General features: G+C 35.5%; 1 long non-coding RNA gene across 1 annotated transcript; it reads right to left on the bottom strand.

The window, feature by feature from the left end:
* Nucleotides 1-9,475: 9,475 nt before the first annotated feature.
* LOC109207553 lies at nucleotides 9,476-12,743 on the bottom strand. Its single transcript, XR_002065026.1, has 3 exons — nucleotides 12,541-12,743; nucleotides 12,296-12,420; nucleotides 9,476-9,780 (listed from the first exon to the last, which is right to left on the bottom strand). It is a non-coding gene; the product is annotated as an uncharacterized LOC109207553 (long non-coding RNA).
* Between the last annotated feature and the right edge of the window lie 1,367 nt (nucleotides 12,744-14,110).

Genomic DNA, 14,110 nt, shown 5'->3' with positions numbered 1-14,110 from the left:
AAGTGCTGCTGAGGATCTTCTGTTTGTGTCCCAGAAAAGAGTCCCTTGTTCTGCAACAAGTGTAGCATGTTATTTGTGATCTGGAACGATTCAGCTTGTATTGCGGGCACAACAATGGCAGTGGCCAGATTGTCAGCTGTGGGTTGTGCCCAGTCATATAGTGCACCCTCAGGCACGGGAGGTGCCAATTGCTCATTCCTGACGTTTACGTTGGGGTCGTTTATGTCGCCCATGTCAATTTCGAATTTGTGTGTTTGTTGGGGTTGTTGAAGTCTTTTGTTAGCACGATTCAATGCCCGGAATGTTTTCTCGGGGTCTGAAAGTCCTTCAAGTAGTTCTCCAGTCCTCGTAGAATTTCTAGGCATACACCTGTGCACCCAGATCAACAACCGTCAAATTTTCAATGAAAAAGTTGGTAGAGAGAAAACTGACTACAATAAGAATCTTTGTATTTCTATCAATGGCAATTGATAATTCCGTTAACTCCCCGGCAACGGCGCCAAAATTTGATCACGCCCAACTATGCCTTATAAAAAGGACTCTGCGGACGTTGCAAATATAACCCGAGTATTACGCCCAGGGTCGAATCCACAGAGAGTTAACCTATCAACCACTATCTTCAGACCCACTAATTCTTCAGAACCAGCCTCCCAAATATTCAAATCTCAGTTGAGTGTTCTTTAACAACTAGCTTGCAAGTAACTAAATAGCTGTAAACTAAACTAATAAGGTTGTAAACAATTATGAGGAAAAGCTAAGGCAATGAGTTCCCCTATTGATGGAATTCCTTCTGTTTATGCTCATACAAATTTACCCACACATCTCTATCAATCATGAACGCTAATCTTACCGCAAATCTCTCCCGAGTAATCACAGTAATTTACTATTGCACTCTCCTGAGATACACTAGCTTACTTTATTTAGCACGATTCACTTTAGATTATACCCAAGGCTTCGTTATCCCTAATCCCGCCTTTAAACCCGCAATTATAGATTCCTCTAATAATCTAGGAGTGGTGTTGTTCAACAATACCCTAAATATGCACTCTTTTCCAACTTATGCACACTAAATAGGCACAGCTAATTGAGGATCCTGTCAATTAACTACAACAAACACGAAGTTGAATAAATAGAGATTAAACTAGCAATTTGTATTCACATAAACAAGAAGTTCATCACTCAATAGGTTCCATCAAAACCTTAGACAAGGAATTTAGCTACTCATGGCTATGGGAAAATAAACTAAGATTGAATTCATCATAAAAATCAAAAGAAAAGAAGAAAGATGGTTGGAGTATTCTCTCACAATGGTTTTTCTGGCTAAGAAACCTTAAAAATCAATACATGCCTCTCTTCGGCGAAGTCTAATGTTTTAAATAGGGTTTAGGTCTAAAAATCCCGTATTTGACACTTTGACCCCTGAACTTTCTGCGCCTGCCGCGGTTCTGCCGCGGTCGCGGTAGAACCGCGGCCAATCACCCTCGCGAAATCACTGAAGTTCTGCAGCTGCCTCCCACCGCGGTTCTGCCGCGGTCGCGGTAGAACCCGGCCAAACCAGTTCTCTAAATTCTAAGGGCTGGCAGGGTGTGGTTTCATAGGGAGTTTACACATTTGGCCTCTTTTCTCCAATTTTTGACTCCAAAACTGCTCCTTAGCCTTCCTTGTACATATATCACCTACAAATCATGAAAAGCACTAATAAGAGCATTTTGCTATCACTTTTAGCATTAAAACTACACAAGAAGGTGATTATTTAAGGTGTGATTATAGTCAAATTCACCTATTATCATGGTGCATACTACGTTTTGTGATTACTATTATTCCATTGTACTCGATGCAGATATGCTGATTATTCATATTGCAAGAATAAATTGATTTTAAAAATCACATATGGAGTTCGCCCACGCCCAATAACAAATAAAAATATGAAAAAAACTTGGAAAAGGAAATTACCTAGGTTGGCCTTTAGCAGGGGCTGCCCGTAACTAGTACCAGAAGAAGGATGCTAACAAAAACCTACAGTACAAACATGATAGCATTAGGCAGTAATAACTTAAATAACAATAATAACAACAACAACAACAACAAACAACTACAACAACATTAATAACAATACCCCAATTTAAAGCTAGATGAGGTCAGGTCTTCACTATCCATTCTGCTCAATTTGAACAAAACGCAAGAGAGTTCAGAAAATAAACAAAACAACATTAGTTCAACAAATGAAGCTAATACCAAACAAAAATTTAACAATAGTGCTAATACTTGTACTCACTCTCTAAAGGAAAGATCATTGTTTGGGATGGTGAGGGTTAAAGCATCTAAATAAGCATCTAAGTTTCAATGAGAAGTTGAGTGTGTGTATGTATATATATATATATATATATATATATATATATATATATATATATATATATATATATATATATATATATATATATATGTATGTATGTATAGAGAGAGATGAAGAAAGAGTAGAAAAGGAAGAGATTGTAAGAAGGGTGTTTGGATCAACTATAAGATAAGAAAAATTCAACTATTCGTTTCCTGGATAATTTAATATCAAGAAATTAAAAACAACAATGAAAGATCCAAAATAATTGTTGGTTTTGAATTACTATTACTTTAGCAAAGGTGAATCAGCAATTTTGAAACACCAAATATATTGAACTATAATCATGTCGTCTAGGCGGCAGTGTTTGTTTAAGAATTAGTGTTATTTTAGTGAAAGTGAATTAACAATTGCAAATTGAAATACTAAAGTTGGCAATCAATAATCAAGTTGTCTTATTAAGTACAGAGGAAAAGGGGTTGCCTTAAAGTTGGGTGAGTACAACCTCTAGCTGCCTTCATTTTTTCAGAAACTCGAAAAAATGTTGGAAATGATCAAGAAAAGAAGTAGAAGAAAACAGAAATAAAATTTCCAATTTCGTAGATCCGAGTCAACTTGCCACATCAGTCTAAGTTCTTCTTCATCCTCCTCTCTAGACTTGATAATGAGCTTGAATTCATGATTTCCCATATCCTCAATTTGAGCTTTCTTAATCTCCTCAACAGAGTTTATGGTACGGCGACTGTATTTGCACCAAGACAGCTCAATCATCTGCAGCAAAAGTAAGTCTCCAAAGCTGCGCGGAATATTTGTTTTCAGTCGACTGTTTCTGAAAATCACACGCTGGAGATTAGGAAAGGACATATCAGAAAAGTTCCAAGAAGGAACATTCATGTTGTAGAATGTCAAGAGCTTGAGATTCTGAAACTCCTCGTCTTTAACATCCCATTGCTCTCCCTCAAAAGCATTAGACTCCAACTCGAGCACCTCCAAATTTTCCAAATTTCCTTTGATTGAAATTTCACTCCATGGTAATTGACATGATGACAAGGTCAACTTCTTGAGATTCCTGGGGAAGTTGACCTCAAATCGCCTTACACTACATTTCAGAAAATAGACTTTTAGAGATATTCAGAGATTCAAGCCAAATGCATCTCCGATCACCTTGTGGCTCCTCAACCAAACACCTCAGCTTTACTAAATTGGGTACTTTTGACACAAACTGTTGGAACTCTTCACCTCCAGGTAAGTGTGCAAAGGAAAGCCATTGTAATTTCTTTAAAGGGGGGCATGTCTCAAACTCTGCGACATTGCACCTAATGACAGCTGGTTTACCAGTCACTTCCAAATGTTTTAAGCTTACCATACCCAATATTGCATGTGATAGATTTAATCTGCGTGATTCCCTAAGTATCACTGTTTCTAAGCTCTTGAGCTCAGATAACCATGAAGGATCCGCCTCATGTTACAATTGGTGGAAATGTTGAACCCTAGCTCGGTGAAGAAGAAGGAGCAGTGATTTCTAGAGAGAGAAATAATTGAGAGAAAATGAAGCTCTGTATTTTCATATATCAACTTACAACTTTTTATTTTCATACATTGATATATATAATCTTAACAACTAACTAACTACTTGAATCTATTCTCAACTAATTAACTGATTCTAGACTATTCTAGAAGATTCCACTCTCTTATGTACATTCTCATTCTCATTACTTCCCCTCAAGCTAGGTGGTGCAAAAATGTTCAGCACGCCTAGCTTGCCCACAAGATATTCATGTTGTTGTCTTCCTAATCCTTTCGTTAGAATATCAGCTTCATGATCCCTAGATCCCACATGTTCTGTCTTTATCAAACCCTCTTGAATCTTCTGTCTAATGAAGTAACAGTCTATTTCTATATGTTTCGTTCTCTCATGAAACACTGGGTTAGCTGCAATTTGCAATGCAGCCTTGCTATCACTGTACACCTTAACTGGTGAGTCTACTTCTGTCCCCAGCTCGTTTAGTAGAGCTGTCAACCACACTACTTCTGATACTGCACTTGCCATACTTCTATACTCGGCTTCAGCTGAACTTCTTGATACTGTGTTCTGTTTCTTTGATTTCCATGAAATCAAGGAGCATCCATATTTCACTAGAAAACCTGATACTGACTTCCTTTTATTGGGACAAGAAGCCCAGTCTGCATCACAGTACACACTTAACACATTGCTGCTCCTGCTACTTAATAAAATCCCCATTCCTGGCTCTCTTTTAATGTATCTTACTACCCTCATTGCTGCATCCCAATGAGACTTCTTAGGGCTTTGTAGAAATTGACTCAATGTTTGTACTGAGAATGCTATATCTGGCCTTGTCAATGTCAGATATAGTAACTTTCCAATGAGCCTTTGATATTGTCCACTGTCAGCTAGTAGAGTATCATCCTCAGCTTTTGTCAGTTTATCAAGCTCTGGGACTGTCAACTTTACATTTGGCTCTAGAGGAGTCCATGCTGGTTTAGCACCTGTAAGTCCTAGCTCAGAGATTATCTCTAAAGCATACTTCCTTTAGTTTATTAGTATGCCTCTCCTTGATCTACTGAACTCCATTCCAAGAAGTCTTTGATCTTGAATGCCTGGTGTAATGAGTTTTTGGTGGCTTCAATCAGATGCAAACTGCTGCCTGCCACTAGCATGTCATCTACACAAACAAGAATCACTACAATGTCTGGTCCTTGATGTTTGATGAACAAGGAATGATCTAGGCTGCTCTGAAGAAAGCCAGAATGCAGAAGTGCTTCTGTCAACTTGAGGTTCCACTGTCTACTAGCCTGTTTGAGGCCATAAAGGGATTTTTCAAGTCTACAAACCATACCCTGCTCCCCCTGGCTTGAAAAACCCTGAGGAAGCTCCATATAGACCTCATCAGTGAGGTCTCCCTGAAGGAAAGCATTGTAAACATCGAGCTGATGAATAAACCAATTATGGACAGCAGCAATGGACAAGACAGTTCTCACAGTAGCTATTTTAACCACTGGGGAGAAGGTCTCATTGTAGTCTAGCCCCTCTCTTTGGTTGTACCCCTTAGCTACTAGTCTAGCTTTGAACCCCTCTACCTGTCCATCTGCCTTCAGCTTCACTTTGTACACCCATTTGCAGCCTATAGGTTTCTTCCCTGGTGGCAGCTTAACTAGTCTCCAAGTGTTGTTCTCCTGAAGAGCTTGAATTTCTGTTTGCATAGCTTCAACCCATCTACTATCTTGAGATGCCTGCTGGAAATTTTGAGGTTCTGTGAAAGCTGAAAAAGCTTTAAGGTAAGTGTGATGAGATGTGGACAGCTTGTCATAGCTAATTACATCTTCAATGGGATATAGAACTGAGTTGGTAGATGGCTTTTGAGTAACATAATCTGTCATCCATATTGGTTCCTTGGTTCCTCTTTGAGATCTTCTAAGTGGAATTGCATTGTCATTGTTGCTTGTGGATGGCCACATCTGTTCAAGATTATCAGTTGGCATTATGGATTCATCCATATTGGCAATGTTCTGTATGTCCTCATTATAATTTGCCGGTTGCTGATGTATCAGCATGTTCCAAAGGTTCATGTTCAGGATTTTCTTCTAAGGTTGAACTCTCCTGAGCTGTAATGATAGGAGCTGTCTCTGGCATTGTCATTGGATTAGCTTTATATATATTTCCTTGAGAGGGATTCAATAAAGGTGGACCTCCTGGTATTGAACCTGCTGATGGTAAACAGTCATCATCATATAAGAGGAAAGGATCTATTGTTTGATTTACCTCTGTTTCCTGCAACTGAAATGGAAAGACCTCCTTTCTAAAAATGACATCTCTGTTTACAAAAAACAGATGTTTCTCCGGATCATATAGAATGTAACCCTTGGTCACATTAGAATACCCCATAAACACAGCCTTAACTGCTCCGCTTCCAAGCTTGTCTCCCCTTGGCCAAGCAGTAGCAAAGCATAAACATCCCAAGGTCTTCAAATGGTTTATAGAAGGTTTTTTGTTAAAGAACACTTCATAAGGAGATTTACCTTCAAGGGCTACTGATGGTAGCCTATTGATCACATAGGCTGCAGCTAATATACAATGTCCCCAAAATCTGGTAGGAATATGCCCTTGAAACTTGAATGATCTTGCCACTTCAAGAAGGTGCTTGTGTTTTCTCTCTGCTACCCCATTTTGTTGGGGTGTGTGGACACAGGTTCTTTGATGTATGATTCCCAAGGATTTAAGAAGCTCTTGCATCCCTAAGTTTACAAACTCTTCTCCATTATCAGACCTTATTATCTGGACTACTGCATTAAACTGTGTTGCTATCATCTTGAGAAAATCTTTAAGTACTAAGATTACATCTGATTTGAATTTTAGCAGAAAAATCCATGTTACACGAGAGTAATCATCTACTATTGTTAAGAAGTACCTATTTCCATCATAAGTTGGTGTACCATATGGTCCCCATACATCCAAGTGCAGTAATTGAAACACTTTATTTGCTCTACTAGTACTTAAAGGAAAAGATAGTCTGTGATGCTTGGCTAATGGACATACATCACATCTATCAATTACAGATTTGCATATCTCTATTGTGACGACCTAACCCGTCGTCTCATGTATTACAGCCCCGTTTCCCCCATTTATTGCTCTTTCATGTTTTATTATCAGCAACGGGTGAGTTAGAGTTTAATTGAATTAGTTTGGATAGGAAATGAGACACTTAGTCTCTTTAAGGAAGGTTTGGTTTGGAAAAGCCAACCGAACGTTGACTTATTAGTTAGAAGGCTCGGATGTGAATTTCGGTTAGCTCCGGGAGGTGATTTTTAACTTAGGAGTGCGATCGGAAGTGATTTCGGAGGTCCGGAGTAGAATTAGGCTTGAATTGGCAAAGTTGGCATTTTGGAGAATTCCGGTGGATAGGTGAGATTTTGATCCGAGGGTCGGAATGGAATTCCGAGGGTTGCAGTAGCTCCGTTAGGTGATTTTGGATATGTGTGCAAAATTTCAGGTCATTCGGAGGTGTTTTGGTCGGGTTTTTGATCGAATGCGTAATTCGGAAGTTTTTAAGAAACTTAGGCTTGAATTCGATGTGATTTGATGGTTTTAGCATTAGTTTAATGTGTTTTAAAGATTGGAACAAGTTTGAATAAGGTATTAGGATGTGTTGGTGTTTTTGGTTGAGGTCCCGGGGGCCTCGGGGTGAATTCGGGTGGTTGAACGAGCATTTTGAGGTGTGTTGCAGGTTCAGTTTTTCTGTCATCTGGTATTCCTATCCTAGCCGCAAATACGCCCCCCTCAGAGTTAAGATCTTGCTCTATTCAATCTTATATGCAATCTAGAATTTCCTCTCCCGAGTTCAATCCTAGATTCGTAGATAGTATTCAATTGGTGATCAAGCAATCAAATAATTAAGCGCAAGATTGAATAATAAACCAATATGATAAATAATAAGAACAATTCAAGTTTCAAACTATAACGTTCATGTAGCACCCAAAACTCTAGAACTAATAAACTATGAGATTAAAGGAAGAGAAGAGAAGAAAAACTAGTTAGAAGCCTCCTCCAAGCGTGGTTTGTTTTCCCCACGTGAATTCTCCTTCAAAGTATGTTCCCCTAGGTCTCCTCTGTGTCAAAAGTCTCCAAAATAGCATTTTTATATGTATTTGTACCAAGTAGGGTCGGGCTCAGACGAAACACCCTTTCCTGCACGAAATAGGACATGGCTCTGTAAAATTTGTACAGGCACGCTGCACAGGGCGACGCGCCATGCGGTGTGCTTGTGGAGAAGTTCAGAGAGCTGATTCTGATAGGCTGCAGGAAATTCCAAAGGCGCAGCGCACGCTGCGGCGCACTGTGCTGCGCGGTAATGGGAATTCGCAAAAATACAAAACATGAAAGTTGTATCCCTTTCAAATCGCTTTCCAACGATATATTGTGGAGCCCAAACGGAATTCTGAGCAAAAAGTTATGTGCATTTTACTAGACAATGTGTCGCATGCCCGCTCGATTCTCCGTTTCGTTCTTAACTATCATCCATTGATCCCCGAACACGATCCCGCGGCTTGATTTCTTGGGCTTTTACTCAGACTTCAAAGCTCCAAATCACTTTAATTCATTCCATAATATCTACATAGTTTGGAATCACTCCTACAAGGCATAAAGTACATATTTAGTGCAAAACACTAGCGATTAGCGCTCAAACTCAATTAAAGTGCAGTAAATTAGAGTGTAATAAGCGACTAAAATACGTAATTATAGCCTATCATCACCACCACATCTAAATCATAAAGAAGTTATGAAGGCAACATGGCATCTCCTAAAGAATACCACCACAAACTGAATATAGCATATATCTTAGCATAAGGAAAATTTTGGTGCCTAAATCTGGGAGATGCATATATCATGAGTATCTGGCAGGAATATCTAGTTGTCTATGTTAACATATAATGTGGCGGTGAATTTATAAAGATGGAAACCAACATCAAGTATTGATTTCATAGCCCGCTGTCATAACATTTTCACCACATATTTTCATTAATAAGCCACAACACGTGATGGCCGAAAAAGAATTGTGCCTATCAGAAAGGACGAAACACCACAAGGACCAAAGGAGAGGGAGGAAGTTAGGCCACAAATATCACAAAGGCATGCTTAGAAGCTTTTGCCTACAGTTTTTCGAGTTTGCATTTGTGGCAATAGGGTGACGCTACAATGAACAGAAAGTGGAACTAGAATTGAATTTTAGATCTAGAAGAAACTAAAATTTTAACTATAAAATCCCCACAGACGACGCTAAACTGTTTGAACAAAAAAAGTATGGGACCTTTTTGTTAAACTAATTAAATAAGAAGATAGAGGGTAAATCCTAGTTAAGGATAATTAATTCTAGATCTGAGATGAATAACATGAATAGAAAAATATAGTTGAGTATAAATGCTGGCAGTGATTATTATGGCCAGATTTAATAGTATGAAAAAAGATGCATTAAGTAACATTAAATGGCAAAAAATATAAATAAAGGAAAAAATTCACCCAATATTGAGTGAGGCGGATCATCCTCTTTCAATGATAAAGATGAATGATAGACAAACACAAGAATCTTAGAACCCTTTTTGGATCTGATGGAAGATATGGGATAACAGATAATCTATTCTCTTTAGAGAGATGTGTTTACATATTTTCTAGAGAGAGAGTCTGCCCCCTCTCTTCCTATTTATAAGGGATATCCCTAGAAAACCCTAAAAAAGAGTACAATTAGAGGGAATATTCGGTAGAAATTCCCTTTGAAGATTTCAAAGCAAAACTAGCCGTTACTTCTATCTGCATTGCTCGACCTTGTTGATCACTGCTCGGTCACGGCCTTATTGATCACTGCTCGGCCTTATTGATCACTGCTCGGTCTCGACCCTATTGATCACTGCTCGATCTCGTAAAAATATGTAGAGTTCTAGAAAGTTAAAAGTGAAAAGTAAAGCACACTTCACATTCCACCTCCAAAAAAAATAAAGACTCATTACTTTTATTTGTGAAAAAAATCAATATCAACTCATCAGAGATCGATCCAGCTCTTATAGTCTCAACCATATGCTAATATGAGTCAGTGATTTTGTCACTTTTTTTCCGTTAAAATCCTTATTTTGTCATGTTGAAACCTCTCCTCCTTTATATCCTAGAATAAAATACAATTTCAAAAATATGGAATGGAAAAGCTCTGTAACCTCATGAGAAATCTACATTTGGTTGCATGCTAATTTAGTGTCACCCGACTTGTACAGTTGGGAGTTTTTCTGATGCAGTTATGCACTTGTCACCCTCCATTTCTGTTTCTCTCCTCCTTTTATTGCTATTCTTCTTTATTATATCATTCAATACACAATTGAATACAGAAATTAAGAATTGTAACGATTGTATAATTAGAAACATGATTGAATATTAAAAGTCATTAAGGAGACCTAAACATGTAACGGAAAAGATTAAAAAACAAAGAAGAAAAAAAAGAAGCGAAAAAGGGAGTGGGAAAAGGACTTGATAAAGGAGGAAACATGGGTGTAAAAGAAATAAATGATAATAAGGAATAACATAAATAGGATGTATTAAATTTTCTCCAGATTTTGTAGACATCAAATGAGAGAAAAAGGCCAAAAAAAAGCAAAAAAAAGATATGGTACTTTCATGGCTTATGAGATGTGCCACATCATCTTTTTTATTCCCAACTTTATATATATACTAGAAAATAAACCCTCGCTTCGCGCGGTGCATTACTCAATTTAGAAACCTTTTTTTAAAATAAATTTTTCCATTTCAAATGAGATTAAAAAAAAAATTGCCACAACTGTAAACTAAAAGCATTAATGTGTATGTGAAGTCGCAATGTTAAATATTGTTATAAATATTCTTCGCTTATTACAATTTTTCTTTAAAATGGAAAAACATATGAAGTTTTTTATTTTTTGATATAATGTGTATGTGATTTTAATACACAATCTCTTAGTCGAGTATATTTTAAATATAAATATTTGATTTCTTTCGTTAATCAAACAGTATAAAATATTATTTTTCTAAAATTTTCTATTATTCAAATAAAAAAAACATGAAAGAATAAAAATTAAAGAGACTAAATACAAAGGAAAAAAGTGGCAACACTGGTCTGGCTTCTGCCCACTAAAATAATACTTACTCCGTTGTTTGTTGTATGTAATTTATTTGATTTTCAGTATTTTCTTTCTTTACAATCTAACAATCCTTTACCTCTCTCCTACTGCTTATTTAATCCCTTTTACTCCCTCCCTCCTACCGTTACTCTATAAAACTTACGTATAAACTATACTTCCATCTTCATGCCTACTTACATATCCCCTTCAATCTTCTTTTCCCAATTCGCTGGTAATTTTCCAAATATTTTGCTTCTTATAATTTAAACTTTTCATTGCTCACCCATAATATATATTGGAAAAAGTTAAAAGAAAGTGTTAGAAAAAACCTTGAAAAAGAGAGTCCGAAAAGAACAAACGATGTTGAAGTTATGGACTTGAAAAGGCATAATGCTTCCGAAGAGGTGCCATAGATGATGACCTTTTTAAAATACAATTAATTAAAAAAAAGGAAAACTATAAATATATATCTCTCTATACATACATAGATACATACATACACACACATACATACATACACGGAAAAATGTCTTACATATACAAAAATTATATATTTAGTGAAATAAAAATGAAAATTGGAAAGTTGACCTAGATAAGTAAAATAAAGGTATAGAAGTTAATTCTATATTTATTTTAATCTTTTCTATCAAGGAAATGAAATTTTTCTATATAAATGTAGAAAAAGTAGAAGTAACATGCTAATAAGAATAAATATCATAGACTGACTAAACAGTAAGAAAAAAGATATGAAGAAAATGGGGAATAACATAGCACGTATCTGCTAACCTCGAGAACATCAGTTCGATACAAAAATTAAAGAAAATAAAACCCAAATAGAATTATCCAAAAGCACAAAGTAAAGAAATTTAAGGGGAAAAATCAAAATTACCTGCCGATTAACAAAATAAACGGAAAATATAAACGCACACTACAGCAATAGTCATAGTCTCACTAATGACCAAAATAATGATTTTAAACCTGTAAAAAAAATTAGTCTTTCCCAATTGAACATGTTGAATATCAGCACATGAATCTCAAACAAAATTAAAATAACAAAAAGTTACAGTGCGGAATGAAGCATACCTTCTGATTAACAGCAGCAAAAAGCAAAATAGACACACTATAAGAATAATCCTAATCTTAAAATGACTAAAGCCACTATAATTATGAAAGAGGTATACCTACTGTGGAGATTAAAAGGCATAACTCTTGGAAGAGGAACAGAGAGGTTAATTAAAAAGATAAAAAGACATTGATTGTTGATGCATTTTCAAGCACATAAAGGAAAAATAAGGAAAAGGGCAAAATTACCTAGAGATGAATTTGGAGCAACAAAATTGAAGTTCCTTGATATAAGCAAATCATTTGTTGATAGTTTTGCATCAAAGTGTAAGAGGGATACTGAACTTTTTCTAGCCAATTCCAATACTACACATCTGTGACCAAACAAACAATTAGCATAGATGAAAAATGGGGAATCTTTTGTACTCACTGCAATTTTAGAGATTTATCATATTTTTTCACTTGACAACCAAGAGAACTGGGAAAGCACAAACCCTCTCTTTCATATTGCGGCCTTCAGCAGTAAAATGGTGGTAAGAATTGGAGTACATTTGCTTCTGTAGTTCCATTCAAATAAAATAGGCTGAAAGAAGAAGAAATAGCGTTACTCTTTTTTCAAAGGAAATTAAAGACGTAACTTATTATATTAAAGAACAAAATAAGACGAAGAGGCTTATTAAAGAACAAAAGAAGAGGAAAAGGCGTAAGTGTAATCATTAATCAAGGCTATTCATGAGACGTGACTTTTCGATTTTTTTTAATTAGCACATACAAAGGAATATATACGGGGAAAATGGCAAAAAAGGGAGAAAAAAGATAAAGAGGTTTCCTTGTTCTAGAGATTGCCACATCACCTTGCCTAAGTCCCAACTTTATATATATATATATATATAGATAGATAGATAGATTCTTCCACTTTTGTTATTTATGTTTTTGAACTAGATGGGTTGGGTACTTTCTTGCCTACACTAGTCTCCTCTTTGTAATGACTTTTAACTAATAGTTTTGTTTAAATAAAAGCCCTTTATTATAAAACAAAAGAAATTTCATTGAACTCTTAATTCTTCGTCTCAATTATTGTTGTAATTTCTTAATAAAGCATTTGCAACTTTCTATTTATTACTGCATATAACTCTCAGGTCTCATATAACACTTTAAAGAAATGAGCTTTAAGAATACTCACTAATCAATGCTAATTCCTTTACTGAAAAATTATACTTGATACTATACAACAACTAGAGTGTTCGTAAAAGTCCGAAAAATTGAACAAAATCGATCAAAAAACTCGAGACTTTTTAGGTTTGGTTTGGTTTTCGTATTGAATTTTAAATACCGATTTAGTTTTGGTTTTAATAAAAAATAACCAAAAAACCTTGAACCAAACCGATTATAGAAGTAGCTATTTAAATTTTATTATTACATACATACATACATACATACATACATATTTTTTTTTTTTGAGATAATACATAAATTACCTGTCAAACTTGTCCGGAAAAATTATTTACACACCTTAACTTTACGGGCGACCTATGTCCCCCCTATTCTTGTTTGGGGTGAATTTAATACCCCATTGGTAACACTTAGTCAGTCTTGTGGTGGGGTGTGTAGTACACGCGCGCCACGTGTCAATATCTGCTCAAAAACGATTTTTTTCTGTTTTTACAAAAAAAAATAGTTTTTACAAATTTGTTTTTCCAGTTTTTACAAAATAAAATTCTTTTAAAAAACTGAAAAAATAAAAATAATATTTTCAAAACGAAAATATTTTGTTGAAAATAATTTTATTCAGTTTTTAAAAAACAAAAATATTTTGCCAAAAACGATTTTTTTTCAGTTTTTTCAAAAAAAAAATGTTTTTACAAATTTGTTTTTCCAGTTTTTACAAAATAAAATTCTTTTAAAAAATTAAAAAAATAAAAATAATATTTTTCAAAAACGAAAATATTTTGTTGAAAATAATTTTTTCAGTTTTTTAAAAAAAAAGATATTTTGTTAAAAAACGATTTTTTTCTGTTTTTACAAAAAAAAAAATAGTTTTTACAAGTTTGTTTTTCCATTTTT

The sequence above is a fragment of the Nicotiana attenuata genome, unplaced genomic scaffold, assembly GCF_001879085.1.
Source record: "Nicotiana attenuata strain UT unplaced genomic scaffold, NIATTr2, whole genome shotgun sequence".
NCBI classification, from domain to species: domain Eukaryota; kingdom Viridiplantae; phylum Streptophyta; class Magnoliopsida; order Solanales; family Solanaceae; genus Nicotiana; species Nicotiana attenuata.
This window is presented reverse-complemented; position numbering and strand designations above follow the sequence as displayed.